Source organism: Macrobrachium nipponense, chromosome 43 (assembly GCF_015104395.2).
Source record: "Macrobrachium nipponense isolate FS-2020 chromosome 43, ASM1510439v2, whole genome shotgun sequence".
NCBI classification, from domain to species: Eukaryota; Metazoa; Arthropoda; class Malacostraca; order Decapoda; family Palaemonidae; genus Macrobrachium; species Macrobrachium nipponense.
Window position 1 is genome coordinate 37,804,250 of NC_061104.1, and position 21,451 is coordinate 37,825,700.

The following is a 21,451-nucleotide window of genomic DNA, read 5'->3' on the forward strand; positions in this document are numbered from 1 at the left end:
ACACTCTCTCCTTAAATTGTTGCCTCGCTTCCTTTTTCGGTGGGAAATGTGCAGGCCTGCCTTTTACTGTGCTCCTTATTTCCAAGTATGTTACCGCCACCCTGTGGTGTGCTGCTACACACTCCATTTAAAAGGTTACAGTTTTTCACTTCTCTCAGATGTGATCTTCTGCACATGAGGAAATCAATTTGACTTCCTCTTGCCCCACTCTTGCATGTAAATGTACTGATTTTCTTTCTTTTCAAACCAGGTGTTGACCATAGGTTTGAAAGGTGTGACGGGGGAAATCCTTGCAGTTGTACTAGGAAACAAGTGTTTGGAGAGGGTAGATAGCAAGATGGACGAAAGATAATATGTACGGAGGTACAGTAAGAGGAATTAAAGGGGTTGCAGCTAGGGGCCGAAGTGATACTGCAAAGAACCTTTAGTAATGCCTACAGTGCACCCCGTGAGGTGCTCTGATGACACTACCACCCTACGGAAAACGTTTATGATCAAACAAGCATTTAAACATAAATAAATTATATGCCCTCTGCATAAAACTAATTTGACATTTCTTGTAACTAACGCATGTTGACGGTATCCCTCAATGAATATGTACTGTTTTTGTCACGACTAATGTTTCAGAGAAGGTGATCACTAACCACAATTTGAGTCCCTTTTAACTCCTGCAAAGTGTAGAAGGACTTTCCCTAAACAATGATGACAGGTAGCAAGCCTGTTGCTGCACAGCGATTGGCCCTGTGAATGGGATCCATTGCTGGTTTTCTGACCTTATTGCTACCCGCTACTATGCTCACCTAATTGAATTATATATGTAAGTGATTACATAATAAAAATATGGAATGTTATTCCATATATATAAAAAACTAGAACTAAAGAGGTCAACCAGATTGCTTGCAGGAATGTGATCAGACCATAGACGATAAAGTATTCTAAGATGACGTATACAATAAAGTAGGCTAAGATGACATGCCGTCACCTGTGGTCCTTCATTTGTTTTGAAAACATTAGTCCAAGCTTCCTGCTTGAGACAACTACCGCGACCCATAATTCAAACGGCCTCCGTGACTTGTAATGTGTCATCTGCATGTATGTTCATATGTTCGAGCTACTGTCTGCTTCCTTTATGATTTGTAACTAAGATGGTAGTCAGAGTTGAATTAGCCATCATCATTGACAGAAGCGATCAAGCCATCGTCATTAGAAGACCTGTACAATCCTATCTGATCTTCATCATGTAATCTCAGAGAATAGAACTATTTTTTATACTTCGTGTTTTCTACTAGAACCTCACATCAGAAAGAAGATATCATCATGAGTTTAACACATCGTCGTCATAACGAAAGAAGATACTTACTTCGTTAGTTATCATGAAACCCCAAGACACTCCAATGAGTATGAAAACGCATAACCAACCGACTTAGCGTAAGATTATCGCAAGTCTAACATTACCTCATAGGGCGCCTTATTATACAAGGCAACAGCCCTAATATATATAACTGTTCTTACTTTTCTTACCAAATTTGACTGTTGTTCGGGCTTGGAACCGTCATGACCCTATGGTCCAAGAACCATCTTGGAAGACTAGATAAATGAAGGGATACAAAAATCCACAAATAAAAAAGAACAAATCTTCATATTAACGAAAAGCTCTCTAACAATTAACACTGATACGAGGCAGGAGCGCGATAAAAAAAGTTGGTTCTAGAAGGTAAGAGAAAAAGAAATTAAGGAGTATTATCAAGGCATAAAGCGATAAATTATTGACGGCCATCAGTTGATTGATTTGTTTTGCTCTGCATACTTAGACATAAATCATGGTATGGCCATGAAATTGAATATGTTATCGATTTGAGATAAGCCGTTAAGAATATTAGGAGTCAGGTGACGGGATAGAATTCGTAATAATAGGTACCTTAAAGGAAATTATGGACGTATCATATGTAGACGAGAAAATGAAGAGAGAGTGATGAAAATGGAAAAGATATATCCTTTATGTAACCCCAGGGGGAATGGTACGTGCCAATGTGACCAGAGCCCCTTGTGTGGGCTCCGGAAGAGTTCTAGGACACAAATTTACATATACGTATACTAGAACCAGGAAAAGGGATGCTGGAGATGAGGGAGAATTATAGAAAATAAAAAGCAGGGAAGAGATGAGCGATGTTGGAGGCCATAATGATGACATCTGCAAACCAAAGCATTCCCGATCTTAATAATCACAATATCCTCAAGTGTCGTCCATCATACACGGTGCAGACTATAACAATAGTCCGTTGGACGTGTAAATGGAAGGAAATCTTGAGGATTTACCGCCATTCCTCTCACCAGTCTTTAGAGGCGATTTGGTCGTTTCTTCTCAAGCTGCCAAATACACAGGGCTGGAAGTTTTCTTTTTCTGAGCCTTTTTAATTCTTGTATAAGGGACATAGCAAATGTTCCGGGCCCTCCCGCCAATGTATCGCAATAAATCTCTCATGGCGTGTATACAAAAAGTTTATCTTTTAAACGAAATGAGCGTGAAAAGCACAAACAGCATCACTTTTCACTTGCTAGCACAGCATTTCATAGTTCCTTTGCAATGGTTGAGTAACTGAACAATTATCATATGTAATAATCACTATATCAACATAAAAAAAATAATCAAATACACTTCGGTGCTACTGCTTAACCAAGTAAGATTTATAACTAATTAAATGATCATTTTCCCTCCCTGCACAGCCGTTTCAGATGGAATAAACTTACTTCTCCCACCCGCGCTCATCTCTCTCTCTCTCTCGTGATTTTTATTTGAAATATTTTGGGATTAATATCAGTAATTTCAAGAAGATGTAAGTCATGGATGTGATTTTTGTATACGGTTTTCATGTAGTCGGTCGATCGGTCCAAATCCCGACTTCTGCAGACCAGGTAAAATGGGCATTTTATCAACAGAGCAGCTGCTGCGGGTTCCTCATGCGATTCCACTCGACGGCTTCAGGAAATCTGAGATAAATCTGAATAGCGTCGTAGATATGTTGTTTTGAGGAAACTTATCGAGACGATCACTTGTGACTGAGCCAACCATTCACCTCCAATTTTTCCTCGGTACTCGCAAAACAGGAGGTCTGTTGGACGGGTAATTTTAGTCTAGTGAGTGAGTGTGGATTTTGCTCTTATAATCAGAAGAGAAAGGCAGATTAACCTTCCGGATCATATAACATTAACAACATTTATGGGTATTCTAGATGAGGGAGAATGACATATCGTCAGTGATAGTACCTGAAATATTCTCATTATTCAAATACAGAAAAAAAAATGACCCCATTGTGATGGCGTCTGCAACCAACCGCACCTGCACAAACACCCGAAGAAAGAAATACACCTGGCTCGTATTTTGCTCTGTTTGTCTGGTGGTCATGTTCAAATACTTTCATTTCGGGAGCATGTTAGTTCCCAGTCCTCTCGCTAGATCCAGGGAGCCTCTTGGCAGGATTCCGAGGGAGGGCGAATGGTACGACCTGCTGTGTCCCCGATACCGTCTCCAGAAGATGGCTAAGCCCTCGCAGCTCAAATGGCGCCCCCCGAATGAGGACTCGATTTTCTTCACGCAGACGTCCTGTGGACTCAACTTCAATGGACGCCAGGTGACTATTTTCGCTTTGGGACAGGGCAAACAGTTTATCCTCTCCGTGAAAACAGTGCACTGATCTTCTTTTGGAACTTAGGATCACCAAAAGGTCGTTCATAAGATAGCATTCGATGCTCAAGGAAAATGTTAAGACTTCTTAATATCTTCTGTTGTTTCCATAAAAGTTGCATCAGTGTGCTGATGAAGGAAGTCGATAGAAAACGTTATGTTTATCAAAATTCAAAATTATATAAGGGTCGAAAGCATCATAAACAAGGTTGGTGTAGATGAACCCGAGTGTTCTGTGACCTTTGGTTGCGTAAAGCAAAATGAGAACATTAAAATTGACCAGAAGTAGCTGTGAGGTTATTGAATGGTAGGGGCAGTGTGGGAGAAATATAGAAAACAGACGCCCATTTTGTAAAGAGAGAGTTTTTAAAGGTGAAATGCATAACATGTACCACACTCATACTATCGTATATATTAAAACATACATGTATGTATACATGTGTAGCACACACACTTATTAAATATTTCTTCACGGAGCTGTTTCCCCTAACCGAATATAATGCACAAACTGCTGAAAACTGGATAAATCTGTTCACGATGCAATTGCACAGAACGTGTGGAACATCAAATTTCAGATTGCAATGCAATGAAGCTTGAAGAAAAACAGAAATAAATAGAAGTGAGGTAAGAAGAGCAGTTCACTGGTCAAGTTAATGTGCTTTCCTAAGCTTTACCACTAGAATTGATCGGAAGAGTCATATGCAATGAAGTGGAAGGAAAAGCAAGTTGAGGAATAAAGTAGTTAAATGTGGAATGACTTCTGATGCCCAGAGGAATCTTGTAGATATGAAGAGAGGGACATTAAAGGGTACTGATAAAGTGTGCTTTGACTGTTAATATTGAATGAGGAAGTACTGTAGGTAGGGATGGAGGACTGAAAATTCAACATTTACTGAAAGATAAAATGCTTGAACGTTTGCATGTAGTATATGAGGCATGAGCCCTAAATAAGGCGACATCCCTCCTGGTGCCAGTCGCAATCCTATACATCTGTAAAGTATTAATATTAAGGGAACATTGTTGCACTGTAAAGTAGCGATGGTTTGAAATCCAGACAAAATATGTCCAAAGAGAAACGAGAGCCTTCTGAAGAATTGTGGACCTATTGGAGTGTGGAACCCAAACATGGTCGATGAACTCAATTTTCTTGAGGCCAGAATAAAGTGAACGAGAAGGTTCTTGGAAGTCTGAATCCTAACCTGGCTTGGTTTTGATGATACACTATATGATTGGCTGCGCTAGGTGATATGACTACAAAGGTAGTACGTAGTGGTGGAATTTCTAGACTATACGTACTATGATTTGACAGGTTTTTAAAAGTGTTTAGGAAAGGAGCTTGAATGTTGGAATACATAATTTCCAGAGAAAAATATTCCTAAGAATACTTAGGAAATCCCACAATTCTGGTGATGAAAATCGTCTGCTGGATTATGCGTTAGTACAGAGTAAGTGGAAATGTGGATGAATATCACTGGGGGAGAAAAGAAGGAGATGGAGGACTATTTGGTTGAAATGAAAGTCAGGTTACAGAGGATGTATGCTAAAGAGGAGGGAGTTTTGAAAATGTGGCTGTAACTGTGATTAAGACAAGTGAATTTGATAAGGAAATGAGGAGAATACATTAGAATCTGCCTGAAAAATTGTTTTCGCAGATAGGTTTGGAAGGAGTGCAAGAGAATTACGAAACATTTGAGGATGGTAGGTAATCTAGCTTAACGAGAGAGAGCAAGTACAAGGAGAGAGGTCAATGTACAAATGGTTCTCAGAATAAATGTTGCAAATGGAGAAATGCTGTCTGAAGTGCATCTAGTCTTTGGTCGAAGGAGCATTTTGAAGATCTTTCAAATGTAGAGAGAAGAGAGGCAGAGCTGAATGACGCGGTAGTGGAAAAAATTTACTCTCAGATTCAGTGTTTGTGGAGATGATTGTCAACTGTTTTGACTTTCACCTTGCTGCAAAACTCATCCGGGTACCACAATTTTTGTTGGCCATTTGTGCCTATCAATAATTTTGTAATTTTGCTTAGAAGATTTATTTTGCTACCTTTTCTAAGCTGAATCATTGTGGTCTTATTTAGTAGTTTTTAGAAACGGAAGACAAGCATAAAACGTACAAATGATGAGTTGATATCAGGTGTTTTTTTCCTTAGAATACATTTATCAAAAATCAGTTAACAGAGATATAAACTTTTTACACCATCCAAAGCTAGAATAAACAATTTTTTAATTTTAATATATTATTACTATTTGTGTCAGTTACTGAAGAAGGTATCGTAGGTGAAAAAGTAAAAAAAAAAAAAGTTCTGGTGAAATTTTTGACGAAAGGTTCGAAAAACAATTTTCTTTAGATGGTCGGTGTAAAGTTATCGTTTATGATGAGAGACTGATTATGCTTTTACTTTTCAGCTGAACAATAATTTGCACTAAATTTTCAAAATTGACAGAAGATAGAAAGCCACAGAACAAATGAAAGATGAAATGATCTAAACGTAGATGTTTTTACATTTTTATATAAAAAAGGTGTAATACATTTCCTGTTTAATATCCTGTTGATGCTATTGTTACTAGCTGTGCAGGAAAAGTACGAAAAATTTAATCATTCTCTCTCTCACTTTGATGTCGGTGGGCAGAGAATCGATGTTTACTCTGGAATTTTATTGGTTTAAGCTAATTTGTACTGTATAGCAGAATGTTAAAAAAAAATAAAAGTAAAAAAAAAATAGTTAATGACGTGCTGACAATCGACCCAGTAGTACAGCAGGAATTTTTTATCATTTCCTTCAAACCTGCAACTTTGAAGATAAGAGATAATAGAGACAGGGAGAGTGTGGATGCTTGCGTTGAATCGTGTCTGTATATTTAACGAACACCCCAACCAACATCTTGTGTCCTTTCCGCAGGCATGTGCCGTTGAGAGTGCAGCTCGCCACCATCGCCACCGGTCAGTTACCGTTTACGTCACTGCTCCCTTAATTGATATGTCACATCCCTTGATAAAGGTACTCTGTCACTTTTTGTATACCAAAGGATGTAGGGTTAGAGTCCTTTTTATTATTATTAAACTTCACTTTCATGAAATTTATATTGTTGTCCGTGCCATTATTATTAAGAACTTTTTCATCAGTGCTTAATAAAATTTGATAAAAGTAAAGTCTAATCTTGGAATTACTGTCTTCATCAGCTGTCTGCTTAAGTTTCCAAAAATGTTGACATCTCAGAAGGTTTCTTCATTTTACGGTTGATGTTCCTACCAGACCTCTTCTGGGATTACCTAGTTCTTGTCAGCTTCCTCGTCGATGATGGTCGCACTCAGGCTATCTCTTCTTTAACGACACCTGGTGCTGCTTACTTTGCTTTCCTTTCTTTGTAGTGATTAACCATCTCCTTGATTTGAATACCCTCCCCACTGCAACATTAGCTTGTTTGCTTCCATTGGTAATAGCATTAACCCTTGAACGAACAGCCTCTGACCCTCTTATTATAGAGATGCTTCTGGTATCCCTGTGTCACTAATAAACTCTCGCTCGCAGAAGTCAACATGTACAGGTAGGCAGTTCACACTTTATTCTTGCAGTCCTGATCAATAATTCAGTGTGAATCTACACTGGAACTCTCTTGGTACTTCTGTACGGAAGCATAACGGGTGAAAATCCTGTGCTCACCAAGGTACCTCTAAATACGTAAATATTATTACTGCTAGAAATCAGACCCATTCTTCCAGTCTCTCTTGGTACATCTTTAGCATAGATCTCAGCATACTGCTCATCCTTTCACACAATCCATTGCATCTTTTGTCATATGGAGTCAAAAACAGCTGCTTAGAGCTCACCAGATGGCTCACATTCCTCATTATCTTGGAAGTAAACTAAGACTCTTGATCGCTTAGCACTTCTTTTGGGAATTCTACCCTACTAAAAACTTCAAGTAGCACCTCCTGCTCAACTTATTTTATATTCTATGGAGTTTGCAATCATCAAGGTTTATCTGTTGCCCTTCCCCAACACTGACAATACAGAACCAGTCTGGTCTACAGCTACTCTCTTGAACAACTCTTCAATCAACAGTATCTTCATTAGCAGTATTTTGCTGGTACACACCCTTGTTGCAGTCTTGTAGCAAATGTTGTAGGACCAGCAAACTCTGGTGATGTCCACAATCACTCCTGGCCAATGAAAACTGCTTTTCATACACCTCACAGTCTTATAACCCCTAAGATGACCACCAACAAAAGATTCATGGACCAGCTTCATCACTTGGGCCCAATATATCCCCAAACAGGATTTGCTGTACCTCTTTAGCCCCTTTACCTTGGAAAACGCGATGTACTATTATGTTTTAACATGAGTTCCTTCACCCTTGGTCCTGCATTATGTGTCATTTTTGGTTCTCACCAACTGCTGGGCTAAAATGGGTTCCAGCTGTTGTGTTTATTTCTTCCACTCCTATATGCAGAATACTAAAGTCTATACAAATGGCTTAATGCTGAATATCTATTGTTGGAATTTGGGTCTGTACACAACAGCAGCTGACTTGGTACTAGCCTATGTCAGCATAATTTTTCTCTGACTTTGGCCTTCTTATGCCTGCATCTTTCTTGACCATCTCACCCACAACTTTAATAATTTCTTAGGGGTCATTTATGCTGGGAATGTTTCCAAGAACAGTGTCATAAATATGATTATCTAGGCACATAGCAAGTAACCTTGCTTCCTAGTGTGGAGTGTTTATATAAATCGTAGCAATTAGATATCAATGGATACTCCTATCAGTGAGAACACACACCCACCCATTCATATTGGTCATTTGGTACCCAAGTTACCAAACTTCTAGGTACAGTGCACTTGTACCCTTCTGTATCTTGTAGGACAGTTAGGTTTACCTAACTGTCCTCACTAACTGGTATAGTATGGTGCCTCTTCCTCTGCTACTCTGATAAGCATGCTCTCAATACAATGAGTAGTTCTGCTACATCTGACAGCTTCATTGTATCATATTCAGCATAATCTTCTAAATGGTGATAAATGCAAATGGACATCCTCACATGATATTGGTCGCCTCCCTCGATTCTTCCCTACTGTAGCACTTGTTGGCTTTTTGTTTAACTTATTCTGGCCTTTACACCTAATAAACACATTTTGTTTGCTGTGTCCTGCTTTGTGACACATAAAGTACCCACATTCACTACTTCTACTTGACTTTATTCCCAACTAGCACACAGTTCTTGGCTAAGTGTCATAGCTTGTGATACACAAATTACTCACCTTTACTTTTGTCAGTCTGTTTCTTTTCTGCCATCTTGAAGTTCTTGGGTCTCTTTATACCCCAACTAGACTTTTTTCGTTGGCATCTGTCAATCAACTATGCTTAGCTCATGAACCTCCATGAACCACTCCTCAATATTCACCATATTGCTATTGGCTCTTGGTAGGCTTCCCATGAGAAATAGAACTATCTTGGTCACAATCTGCCAAATCATCAAACTTTTCTGCATTAAGCAATTTCAGTCCACTATTGAAATATTTCTGCAGCCTAGCTACACACTGATATGCAGTGTCATGCTGTTCTGATCTAGACTCATGGACTTTCTTCCTGAATCTCTCCTCTGTCATCTCATATCTCTTTAAAAGTGCTCTCTTTAGGCTATCTCTTTAAAAGTGCTCTCTTTAGGCTATCTCTTTAAAAGTGCTCTCTTTAGGCTATCATGATGCAAAGCTTCATCAGTATGCCTGCTATAAAAAAAAACTTGTAGATCCATGGCTCATTGCACTTGTCAGATGTTGAGTCATATTCCCTGAGGTTTTGGTTCTTGCTGTCGTCCAGACTTCTGTCTATCTTTTAGCTACCTCTTTTGCTGCTTTCTTTCTCTCTCTCTCTGCATGGCTAGGTTTTGTTATTTAGTTACGAATTCCATCTTGTCCTTCGAACCACATCTCCACAGCCAATTAAGTGAGTCTAGTTTGGTTGCCATACTGAAGTATAGGTTATTCAGCTCATGAGATAACACAAAATGAATCTCACCAAATTTTCCGAAAGTTTTACTCTGTTCTATCTTGGTCAAGGTACCAATTTTATGTAATCCAGTGGGTAAAAGGTCTGACAGGGGTCTTTTCCTAGGAATGGCTTCTCACATCGTACTAAAGCTAACATAAATTCCTTTGAACTGAGAGGCCTTATTGCTCAGGTGCTTAAAAGAGAGAAGAATTCTCGCTCCATGGATTCTCCACTTGCAAACCAGATTTTTCAAGTGAAACTCAAAACCCTTCCACTTGACACAGCATCATCATGCAATAATGTTTATGTCACATGTCTAATTTTAGTAGACGAGGCAATTTTATAGTCATTAAAGATAAAGGGAAGTTGAAATTAAAATATTTGAAAGTATTATTTTGTTTTTCCCTTCTTAAAATCAAACTTATAAACTATTTTCATATAAAAATTAATCTTGAAAAAGGCACCAAATGATCATATAGTTTTAGATCACAATTGCAGAATCATTATTTTTAAGGCTATCTTTCTAAATAATATCACAATTTTTAAAAGTAAATTATATTTTTCCTAACTATACAAACCTGAGTTCCTTTACATTAGGAATTAACTTCTGCGTAGTTAGGCAGTAACTACTGTCTGCTAGTCGGGAGTCTTGCCCGACTGGATGTAAACATTCCTCTTTGCTTTAGACCCAGGAACAGATTGAGGGATGGAAAGGACCTCAGGTTTGTATAGTAAGGAAAAATACAATTTACTTAAAGAAAATTGTGATTTGTTCCTTCATGTTATAAAAACCCTCAGTCCTTTACATTAGGAAGACACTGATTGGAGGGAAGAATCTGAGTGAGCCTCTATGAACAGACTGGTGTTTGCCCAACCTAAGGTCTCCTTCCTGGTTGTAAGAGTGTGTCAGAGTTTGGGAACTACGTGACCAGTGGCCAGACATCTGGACCATTTCATAAGAGGGAGGAGAGCATAGCCTCTTATGCAAAGCAATCAAGAATCTTTTGTAGTCGGTGGCTGTAAGGCAAATATATAAGCATTGGATTTGTCTTATGCCAAGGCTCCCTTTCCTCCCTTGCTAGGAAAGAATATAGAATAGAGCTCTGTATCAGACGCCAGTCCCAGCTTGTGATGACCGCAACTCTGCCCACTGGAAGAGAAAAGAATGAAAAGGGGGAGGCCAGTCACTCTCTCATTCATGCCCACATTTGCATGGCTCACAAAGGCGAGATGTTGTCCTGTTAAAGTAACTGGGTAAGCTACACAACTTGTTGAGCAGCCACCATGGGTCCCAAGGAAGAAGTTTCCAAGGACCTGTGGGTTATATCTCAAAGGTAGAAAGTTGTGAAGGTGATCTGGTGAGCCTAAACCCCTCCCTTCAGTACTTGTGGAACCGACAAGTTCTTGCAGATTGCAAGGGTAGGAACAATACTACTGACTTTATGAGCTCTTGGATGAAAGGTACCGGTGTCGTCTCTCCCTTCGGAGGAGTGCGCTTTCCTGATTGCCTTATGAAGCCAGGAAGAAATATTATTTATGGACACTTCTTTCTTGGTCTAACAGGACAAAGTATCATCTAGTCAGGATCATTACCACTAAAGACCTCTAGGGAGGGGATCATAAAGGATTTGAATCTAGTGGCAGGGACCGTTTGATTCTGAATATTCCCTACAAAATCCCCGGGACAAAATCGAGCGTAACCGATCATCTAGTCAGGATCATTACCACTAAAGACCTCTAGGGAGGGGATCATAAAGGATTTGAATCTAGTGGCAGGGACCGTTTGATTCTGAATATTCCCTACAAAATCCGGGACAAAATCGAGCGTAACCGATCCCCATCTCCTCAAGTGTTTCACATTGTAAGAGAGACCATGAAGTTCTCCTACTCTTTTCGTTGATGCCAGGGCCAGCAGAAAGACGGTCTTGAGGGTCAGATCTCCATCTGACAACTCTCATAAGGGCTCTTATAGTTCATGAGTCAGGCTCCTTAAAATGAGAGTCATGTCCCTCTTAGGGGGCCTGAGTTCTCTGGGTGGGTAAAACATTTCAAAGCTCCTCACGAGCAGAGTATCTACATGGAGGTGGAAATATCTAACCCTTGCAGTTTCAGGAACACGGCCAAGGCTGACTAATAGCCCTTAACTTCAGACACAGAGAGGAGCTTCTCTCAGGGAAGAAAGACAAGGAAGTCCATGATTTGCTGAAGAGTGGCTCTGACTGGAGAGAGACCCCATCTACAACGCCAACCAAAGAAGACAGCCTACTTTCCCTGGTCTACTGCTGCAGAGGACTGTCTAAGGTATCATGCTATCTCTGTTGCTGCTCGGCGAGAGAAGCCTCTCGCTCGCAAAAGATGGTGAATAACTTACAGCCATGAAGACACAGGGACTGTACTGCCAAGTGGTACCGTTTTGTGTGTGGCTGACATAGAAGGTTGTGCCACAGGGAATATCTTTTGATGCCTCGGAAAGATGAGCCAGCAGACTGGGATACGGTACCAAACAGTCTGAGGCCATTTGGGTGCCAACAGAATCATCTGAAGATTCTGGGAGGTCAGCAGCCTGCTGATTACCTTGTGAATAAGGCAGAGCAGGAGGAAAGGCGTAGACTTTGAGGTTGTCCCACGGGGGTTGGAATGTGTCCTCTGCAACAGCTCATGGGTCTGGTACTATGGAACAGAAGACCTGCAGTTTCTTGTTGTGCTAGGGACGACAGGTGACTGATCACGGTCTGCCATAGCCGAGCTGGCTGCTCCTGTCGTGACAGAAACAGCTGAGCTTCCTTCGCGAACTTGCTGATCCTTGAGTCTGCTGGGAAGACTTGGCCTCGACCTACTACTTTATCCTCTGCTTGGGGATGAGATCTGACTTCTTGAAGTTTATCATGATCCCAGGGTCTTGAAATTCGAGAAGATTATTCCTTTCCTGTAGTAACTGCAAGCTCCCTCTGGCCAGGACTAGCCATTCATCGAGATACCTCAGGAGAAGTATCCTTACTGAAGGGCCCAAGCTGAAACCAGGGTGAACACTCTCGTGAAGACCTGAGGGGTGGTTGAGAGTCCAAAACAAAGTGCCATGAATTGGAACATGGTCCCCTTGAGGATAAAGTGAAGGTACTTTCTGGAGGTCTGATGGATGGGTATCTGAAAATACTCATCCGTCAGATCTACTGGAACCATGAAGTCTTTCTTCCTGATTTAAGCGAACATTGAATGTGCTGTTTCCATCATGAACCGAGTCTGGCAAATGAATCAGTTTAAAGGAGAGAGATCTATCACTGGTCTCCAACTCCCCAATGCCTTCTCTACCAAGAAGACTCAGCTGTAGAACCCAGGAGAAAGTTCTCGTACGACTTCCACAGCTCCCTTGCTCAGCATGGTTTGCACTTCTTCTTCCAGTGCCAGATCCTTGCCCCAGCATGGTTTGCACTTCTTCCAGTGCCAAATCCTTGGCAGAACCAGGAATGTACATTTGAAGATGGACTGGAGAGTTGGTGAGGGGTGACCTCGGCTCAGATGGGAGTAGATATCCCTCCCGAAGCATATCCACTACCAGGTCTTGTCTCCATATTGCTGCCATGTTGCCCAATGTCTTGATAGGCACCTCCCATCAGTGACAGCAGCTTGAGGGGAATGCTGCCCCTAGCATTTCTCCTTCTTTCCCTTACTTCCCTGGGCTGAAATGGGCATGGTCACGCTCCCTTTGAGGAGGAAGGAGGAAGCTGGGTATTTCCTCACCCCACAACCCCCCTCTTTGAAGGAAGAGGCTTCTTGGGAGCGGATGAAGAGCTAGCTTGGCTTGGAGCCCTAGCTGTATCTGCCCTAGAAGACCCTGAAGTCTTCGCAACCGCCTGGTGAACAGGATGGTCACTGTGTTCAGTTCTCTGCCTGTCTACTGCAGCATCTACCATCTCTCTAGGAAAGAAAGTGGAAGAACCCAACCTAACAGGAGCCCGTTCCTCAAGACCTGGTGACTCGATTCAGGACAGTGTTCCTCCTCCTCAGTACCAGGTTCGCCCACAGGTTAGCATTCTGGTGCGCTAGGTAAGCAATGGCCCTACCTGCAGACTGCCACAGTCTCCCAAAAGTCGATTCCTCCCTAGGGACAATAGCCTGAGGAGACTGCCTGGAAGGTTGCCATAGTGGTAGCCTCCAGGTTCACTGCCTCTTGTTGTGTAAATCAAGCGTTTCTGCTAGAAGGTGCTGCAGTGACAAGCCAGGAGTTAGACAAACTAACTCCGGCTCAACCTGCTTTGTCAGCAGAAGACCCTCCGAGGGCATATTAAAGCACTTCTGTTGAGGCAGAGGAGGCAAAGTAACTTGTCCAATCGGTTAGCCTTGATTGAATTCTCTTGTCCTGAGAGGAAATTATTCACTTGGTCAAGGACAGCTTTAGACAAGGAGGACCACGACGGCCACGTAGATGCCCTGGGGTCCTTAGGACTAATTGTGAGTGTAATGACCTCTGCAAGGGTCCTCTGGATTTTGGGGGTGTCAGCATCCAAGACCCTCTTCCTGCAACTAAAAGAACCTCGCCAGACCTGCTAAGACTTTCCTGAACCCCTCAAGTATATGACCTCTAAGGTCTTAAGACCACACCAGGAACATATGCTCTTGTAGCCAAACCCTGTGGTCCCCATAGTCATTTAGCCCCTCCTTATGTAATCCCAGGAAGTTGAAGGGTCAGGTGAGGAAGATCAGATGCTCCCACTTGCTCTGCTAGCAGAACTAACTGAAGGAGTGAGCCAAGAGCAATCACCAACCCACAGTGGTGATTGTTTTGCGGGTCTAGGAGAGCGCACTTGTCCTTGAGAAACCCTTCCCTGAGGAGTGGTACAGTGCTCTTGCACGGCAGCAGAAATGCTTGCCACCACTGAGACTGGTCAGTCACATGAACGTGGCTGTAGCCTAGGTGGAGACAAACATGCACCTGACTGGCAAGAGCTGCTACTGTATTCATGACATGTCCCAGTCCTCGACGAGGCCAAAACCTCCTGAGAGGACCAAACAGGGGACCTCCTACCGGTCTCGTAGCGTGCATGGTCATACGGAACCATCACATCAACCCTGTGCACCGAGTGATCATCAGTAAGGCGTAAGTCACCTGAGCGACTCACTCCTTTCTTCCTTTCTGTGCCTGAGTCATGACGATGAGCAGACTCAGTGTCATCGACTCTGACTGCACGCGAATCCATATATGTGCACTTGGGAAAGCTCACGAAATAGCACCTCACACGAAACTAGTCTTAGAGGCAGAACCTCTAGGACCAGCATTAGAAGTGCGAACCGAAGTTTGCACTCCTAGGGCTCCCAACATCCTAGCCCCTGGGGACAGCATGATGGTTCCTGTTCCCAAACGCTTCTTCTTCAGCTTCTTCTTAATCAGGTTCTTCAGGTTGGTGGTCAAGTCTTCCATCCAAAGGGCCACTGGGGCAGCCGCCATAGTGGCAGACTCAGGAGTGGCAGACACAGGAGTGGAAGATACTGGTGCAGCGGCAATAACATCAACAGTACAGTCAGGAACTGGGACAGTGGTAGGAACAGGCACAGGCAATGCAGGGAAATACACCCCTGAGGGAAGGTCCAATGGGGATGGTACTCTGGGTACCGCAGGAACATACGTGGGTGGTGGAGACAACACAGCATACCCTGGAGGAGGTAGAGGGCTATCTAACTCGGATGTATGTGGTCATGTCCCCATCACCACAGAGGGAGTCATGCTGGTGATGTGTTGGGTATATACTAAATAAGGCAGGGCCACATACCCAGGTACAGAGAGTCGTCATTGTCACTGCCTTAGCCACGTGGGTCACGAGGGCAGACAAGAAATGTTCCACAAGCCCCTGGAGAGATGGGATACCAGGCAACCCAAGTGTTGTCTTTACCTGCTGTAGATTCCCAGTTCGTGAAGCCGCCATACTTGAAGAAGCAAAAGTCAGATTAGAAAGAGGAGTTTCTATTCACTCTGAATGGAAGGGATCCCCTTCATAGTGAGCAGAGGCCCCTGAATACAACAAATCAAGCAAAGAAGCAGAAGGAGAGATTTCCTTTGAGGTGTTAAAAGCCTTGCAAGGAAGTTTACGATGGGGAAGAAATGATGACGAAGGATCGGCCACCACAGGAGTCATCGGGGACGTGTAGCCCTCAGATGAAGCCCTGGAAGCCTTTCCCTGAGATCCCTTCCTGCCCTCTTACCTACTGCAGCGTTCAGATGACCAGGAAGCACATACTCTACAAGTCTGAGTTCTTGTACACTCATGCCCATGGTATTGGCACAGAGGGCCTGAGGATCCACTTCCAATGAGGATCTAAAACTACCACACTTCCTCTCTCCAATTCCTTGGCACATGCGCTAGGAGATGGAGGAGTGTTTAGGCTTACGAAAGTCCTGGATAAGCATGTTGCAATGATCAAAATTTTAAGACAAACAAACCATACACAAAAACATCAATCAACAAAAAGGAAAGGTCTCACCAGGAAGGTGAAAAACATTCAACAGCACAGAGGGCGAAGCAAAAAAGCACATCTGGTTACCACAGCAGCCAAAAGCAAAGTGGAATGTTTACATCCATTCTGGCGGGACTTCCAACTAGTGGACAGTGGTTACTACCTAACTACCTTGTTAAAACTGCAATGGTCGAATTCCTGACTATGCTAAAAGTAATTCTTAATGTAAAGGACCAAGGGTTTGTATAATGTGCAGGAACAAATTAAGTGTTTAAGTTTTTGTCATCTTCAGATCTGCACTGATATTTTGTCTTCCATGTTCTACATAGAATGAAAAAGTCAATAAATCATCACCTCTCTGTTGCAACAGATCCTCACCAATCTGCACAACGTCTTTTTCTCTTTGCTTGACCTTGATGAACTGTTTTTGGACTCTCCTCTTCAGCGTTGGTACCAGGGGAAACGTTGGCTGATTAATGAAGGTGAGTGTAAATAAGTTAAAAAATTGTCAAGGAAAAGTATCTTGAGCAAGGGATGCCTTTTGCTAGAATTAGCATACAAAACAATAATATTGTAATTAATTAACACTCTTGGTTTATTTTCAATGCAGCTTTATTCATCTAAAATTTGGCAAATATTTATGATCATGGACTCTTGTTCATTAGGTTATTTGGATATTGCATGATGTCATAAGAGTTTATTTTCCTTCAACAGAGCACCAAAGTGCCTTTATATCTGACGCCTCCAGAGCCGAGATCCTGAGAAAATATGGTGGCACTTACATGGACATGGATGCCTTGACTCTTCGACCACTTCCAAACAGGACCAATTATTTGGGACGACTCGACAGTCAAACAATCACTGGAGCCATTATGAGCCTTGTCAAAGCATCCTCTTGCAAGTGAGTTTGAATCCTGATGTTTCATTTTCTTGGGTTGATATTTGCACATTTCACGAACGTGGAAATTAGCGAAGTTTGCTAAAACATACAATGTTTTATAGAAATCTACATCTTCAGGGCAACCCAAACAACATTATTTTGTTGTTGACGTGTTATGAACGTTTTACAGTTATCATTGTGGCTTTTCTTTAAACAACATTCACTTTCGTGTGTGGCAGACAACTCTTCTAAGAGGACACTCCGAAATCAAACCAGCAGGTGGAAAGGACCCTTTATCCTTGGTAGGCAACCTTTATATGAGAAGAATACTCTGAATATGTACACTGTTCTCCAACCTTGGACTGTGCCAAACCCATTGTAACATTGCCTTTCATGGTCTTGGGTTTGAGTTTCTTTACTTGAGTGTACAATCAGCCACTGTTCCTCTTTATGTTCACTCCTTTTTTTTAAGTGTGTAGGACAGGATGATGAGAAAGCGAAGGTTGCTTGGTGGATTATCAGGACAACACCCTCTTCTTTACCTAATCTTTTCCTTAATTTCTAAATCCATCATGACCTTCCTCCACCAGTTGTGGAAAACCTGACAAGTTTCGTATATACCTTAAAAGAAGTGCTTACGTTATTTTGTGAAAGACAAATTGTTAGGTTCATTTATTGTTTCGGTGTAATTTTTGTAAACAATGTAAATAATGTTGTTGTTCACTGTTTATTGATGTGTTGATTTTTCTCATTTTGCTGTTTTTTTTTGTTCTATTTATTAGTTTTTGCTACTAGTTTTATGTTATTAATTTCAATTCTCTTGGGAGACATTAAGCTGAACCTAGGGCTTGCTACTCATTACTGTAAGAAAAATTGCAGAGCACTTCACTCAAATATTCGGGGCTTAGGGTAAAATTTTCTTGATCTCCAGAGTTGATGTGATTAGATGTTTATATCCGAGACTCTTTTAAGTAGTAAACAGTCACAGATTGAGTTTTCAATACCTTGGTTTGATGGCCCAGATTTTATTTATCATTGCAACATTCCACATGTGCAAGGTATGGCTGTATAAACTAAGTCCAGATATATATATAGTCAGAAAACCTATACAGTAAGTCCAGACCTTCATATAGTCCAAAAATCTTATACAGTAAGTCCAAACGACATATATATCATCAGAAAAACTTAAGTTGCCATGAAATTCTTTAATATTTTCCGTAAGTTCTACAATGTATATGTATTTGCTGTTTACTGCAATCCAAATATCAATGGAAAGGATTAGTATGGCTCAGACTCAGGATTCAAAAGCAGCATCTGTTATTTGTGGAGACTGTAATGCAAAACTTAGAGACGGATTTAATTTTAATTCCACAGATCAACATTGCTGGTCTGCTCCTGAGTTCCTTATGTTCCAGCTGTTGTGAAATCCAAGGTTCTGTAGGCACTTCCAATCACTGCGTCACTGAGATTGGCAAATCCGTCAATCAGTATATTCCTAATTCCACCACTGGAAAGACAGCCTGGCTGAAATCTAGATCCAATTAGGATCTCGCTATTGAAGCATATCAGCCATTTGATATTTCAGGAGATATATCAAATCCAGATCCCAAGAAGAGGCTGAATGAATGAAATCTGATTTCTATTTTACTAAGGTATGTTCCTGGAAGGTCAGTAAATTCAGCACAAAACACCAGCCATGGTTGCGTTCAGTCAAATATAGAATTTAGGCCAAAGGCCAAGCACTGCGACCCATGAGGTCATTCAGTGCTGAGATGGAAATTGTCAGTAAAAGGTTTGAAGGGTGTAACAGGAGACTAAATCAGCAGTAGATAAAACTAGCAGTTGCACTATGAATCAAGTGTTAGGAGAGGGTGGAAAAATAAGAAATGAAGAAAGAGAATAAATAAATAAAACAAAAGGTCATAAGTGTTGTGGAATCTGTCACACAACACGGATGTGGATCAAAGTCCTTCAAGTCCACCCCTACCATGACCTGAAGGGAATCGCAGCAGGAAGGAAGAACGTGAGTTAAGGGAGAGAGAGAGAGAGAACTGTGATAATGCACCTTGGAACCCTTAACTCACGTTCTTCCTTCCTGCTGTGATTCCCTTCAGGTCATGGTATGGGGTGGACTTGAAGGACTTTGATCCACATCCGTGTTGTGTGACAGATTCCACAACACTTATGACCTTTTGTTTTATTTATTTATTTTATTTTTATTGCTCCTGGAAAATTCGAGGTGCAAAGTACAGTAAATTTTGAAACCTTAGTAATACTCAATGGCATTTATTGTGCCGTTTCATTATATATGTTGTTTATTGTTTCTTATATTTCTGTATTCATTACATTAATTACATTAGTTTAAAAAAGATCATTAGAATATGACCATTAGGCAAAACTTTTTGATCCCCCAGCCCCACCCCACCCCACCTCTCCCTTACTCCCCCACACTCTCGGAGGAATTCGGGGCTACGCCCCAGAGGTTGTAACTACAATCTCGGAAGTAGATGAGAAAGAACAGCCATAAAGGAAAAAGAGAAGCTTAACCGCTATCCTAACTTAAGGAATTTCCTGACGCTGTGTAGAAAGAGGCCATTGAAGATGCAGAGACCCACTGAAGGGGCAGTCGGGTTCTTGATGCAGGAAATCAGGTCAAAAGTCAGCATAGACTTCCATAACTTTCTAGCCATGGCATGGCCTACTGGCACCAGTGCTTTCATCTCCTACGTAGAAGTGATCCCGTCTGTTCGGCTGTGATGTGAGCAGACGGTCACCAGGAAATCCTTACCAGAAATTCGCTGCCGCCTGGGAACTGGTTCGACACCATGGCGGCTGAGAGAAGCTACGGACATTTCTGTCAGCTTTTCCTCGTTCGTGTCACTGGCGCTGCTCGTCCGTGCTTTGTTTTGTGTACATCTATTCTAGTCCCTCGTACTCACTCACCTCCAAGCGGGCAACGTTTGATTGATCAATTATGTGGTTTTAATTTTCATATCGTATTTTAATCAACTGATCCCATATACATTATAATAGAATGCCACCAAAACTGATAACTTGTAATATTATTTGAAGAATTTAATGACAAAAAACTTTTGTAGACAAATAGCTATAATTCTTAATAAAGTACTTCTGTTCAGTTTTAAAGTGAAAAATTCTCTTGGTGTTTATTAATCGACGATTAAATTACATGACAATTTTTAACTAGAATATTTAGGCAAATAAGTGAAATTTCGATCGAAGTATGTATTTCTTTGCATTTTTATCATATTCCAAATTGCTCTTGATCTTATATACGGGAGATCACGAATCCTTTTATCAGTCTGTTCACTTCTTCGGTTTGTTTCCAGTGGTCCTCTGACTCCCTGAAATCTCTGATGTAAACTTGCGATTAACTTTTCAACTTGAATCTCCCGCTAATGTATGGCTGTGTAATCGTCTGTATCTCTGAAGCTCCAGTGACAGAGAGACACAGTTGCAAAGCACAGAGAAAAACACCAGTTATTCGAATGAAATCATAAGAGAACTGACCCTCTCACATAACGCTTCTTTCCTTACATAAGTGATATAACAAAGTTAAACGGTATTCCGACTTCGTTAAAAGTTCACGTTACTTTCCGAATTCTTTGCCCTGACCTCGAGCCATTAATCTATTGACCAGATGGAAACAAATGACGTCTGTTCATTATCCATCAGTCAAAATATATCTGTTCTCAAAAACATTGAGTTAAAGGAAAAAGTCTAAAGCTTTCATATTTCGTTAATCGCGAAGTTTTCACTTCAGTTGTGCTATCTTAATAATTTATTTGTAAATGCAGATTAAACCTCCAACTGCAATATTTTGTATTGATTGCGTATGTGATGGATGTAACACCAATCACCAATCGCCATTTTGGTTTCAAATATTCCTAGCCAGTGCCATCAGCCTCTGATCTAAGTTAGTGAAAAGTGCGCCTCGCATCTCCTGCTGAATCTGGACTAAGCCAAAACCAATATTTTATAAGAGATCTCGTTATTTCTATAGTATTTCTTTGATATTCTAAGTAAGAAAAATTTCCGCGGTATATCACTTATTATACAACTCATGATTGTTAAAAAGCTTTTCCAAAACAATGTTGTACTGCAATGTGGTAAAAAATCCTTGGCTTCTTTTGTCTAGACTGTGAGCCATTTTTTCAAGAATTGTCATTATCGCAGTCAAAGTACTACATCCTCCGTTTATCTAATAGAAACTGCGTTAGAGAACATGTAAGTTAAGAAAGTTTTCCAGAGCTTTGTATTAGGAAAGTAGCTTTGCCATTGATAGACAAAGTCACACGACAGGTATAAAAGCCAGAAAGACCATCTTTACGTAGTACTGGCTCTTGACTAGATGGAATTACACACAAAAGCAAGCACAGACCCTTTTGTGTGTATATATATAATTCGCTCTACCTCGGAATTAATATATTTCCA

The 21,451-nt window shown here is 41.2% G+C and overlaps 1 long non-coding RNA gene across 1 annotated transcript; it reads left to right on the plus strand.

Annotated features, from left to right (window-relative positions):
- Window positions 1-3,121: 3,121 nt before the first annotated feature.
- Window positions 3,122-16,977, plus strand: LOC135213954 (uncharacterized). The gene is made up of 4 exons (XR_010314234.1): window positions 3,122-3,629; window positions 6,582-6,680; window positions 16,490-16,601; window positions 16,834-16,977. It is a non-coding gene; the product is annotated as an uncharacterized LOC135213954 (long non-coding RNA).
- The last annotated feature ends 4,474 nt before the right edge of the window (window positions 16,978-21,451 follow it).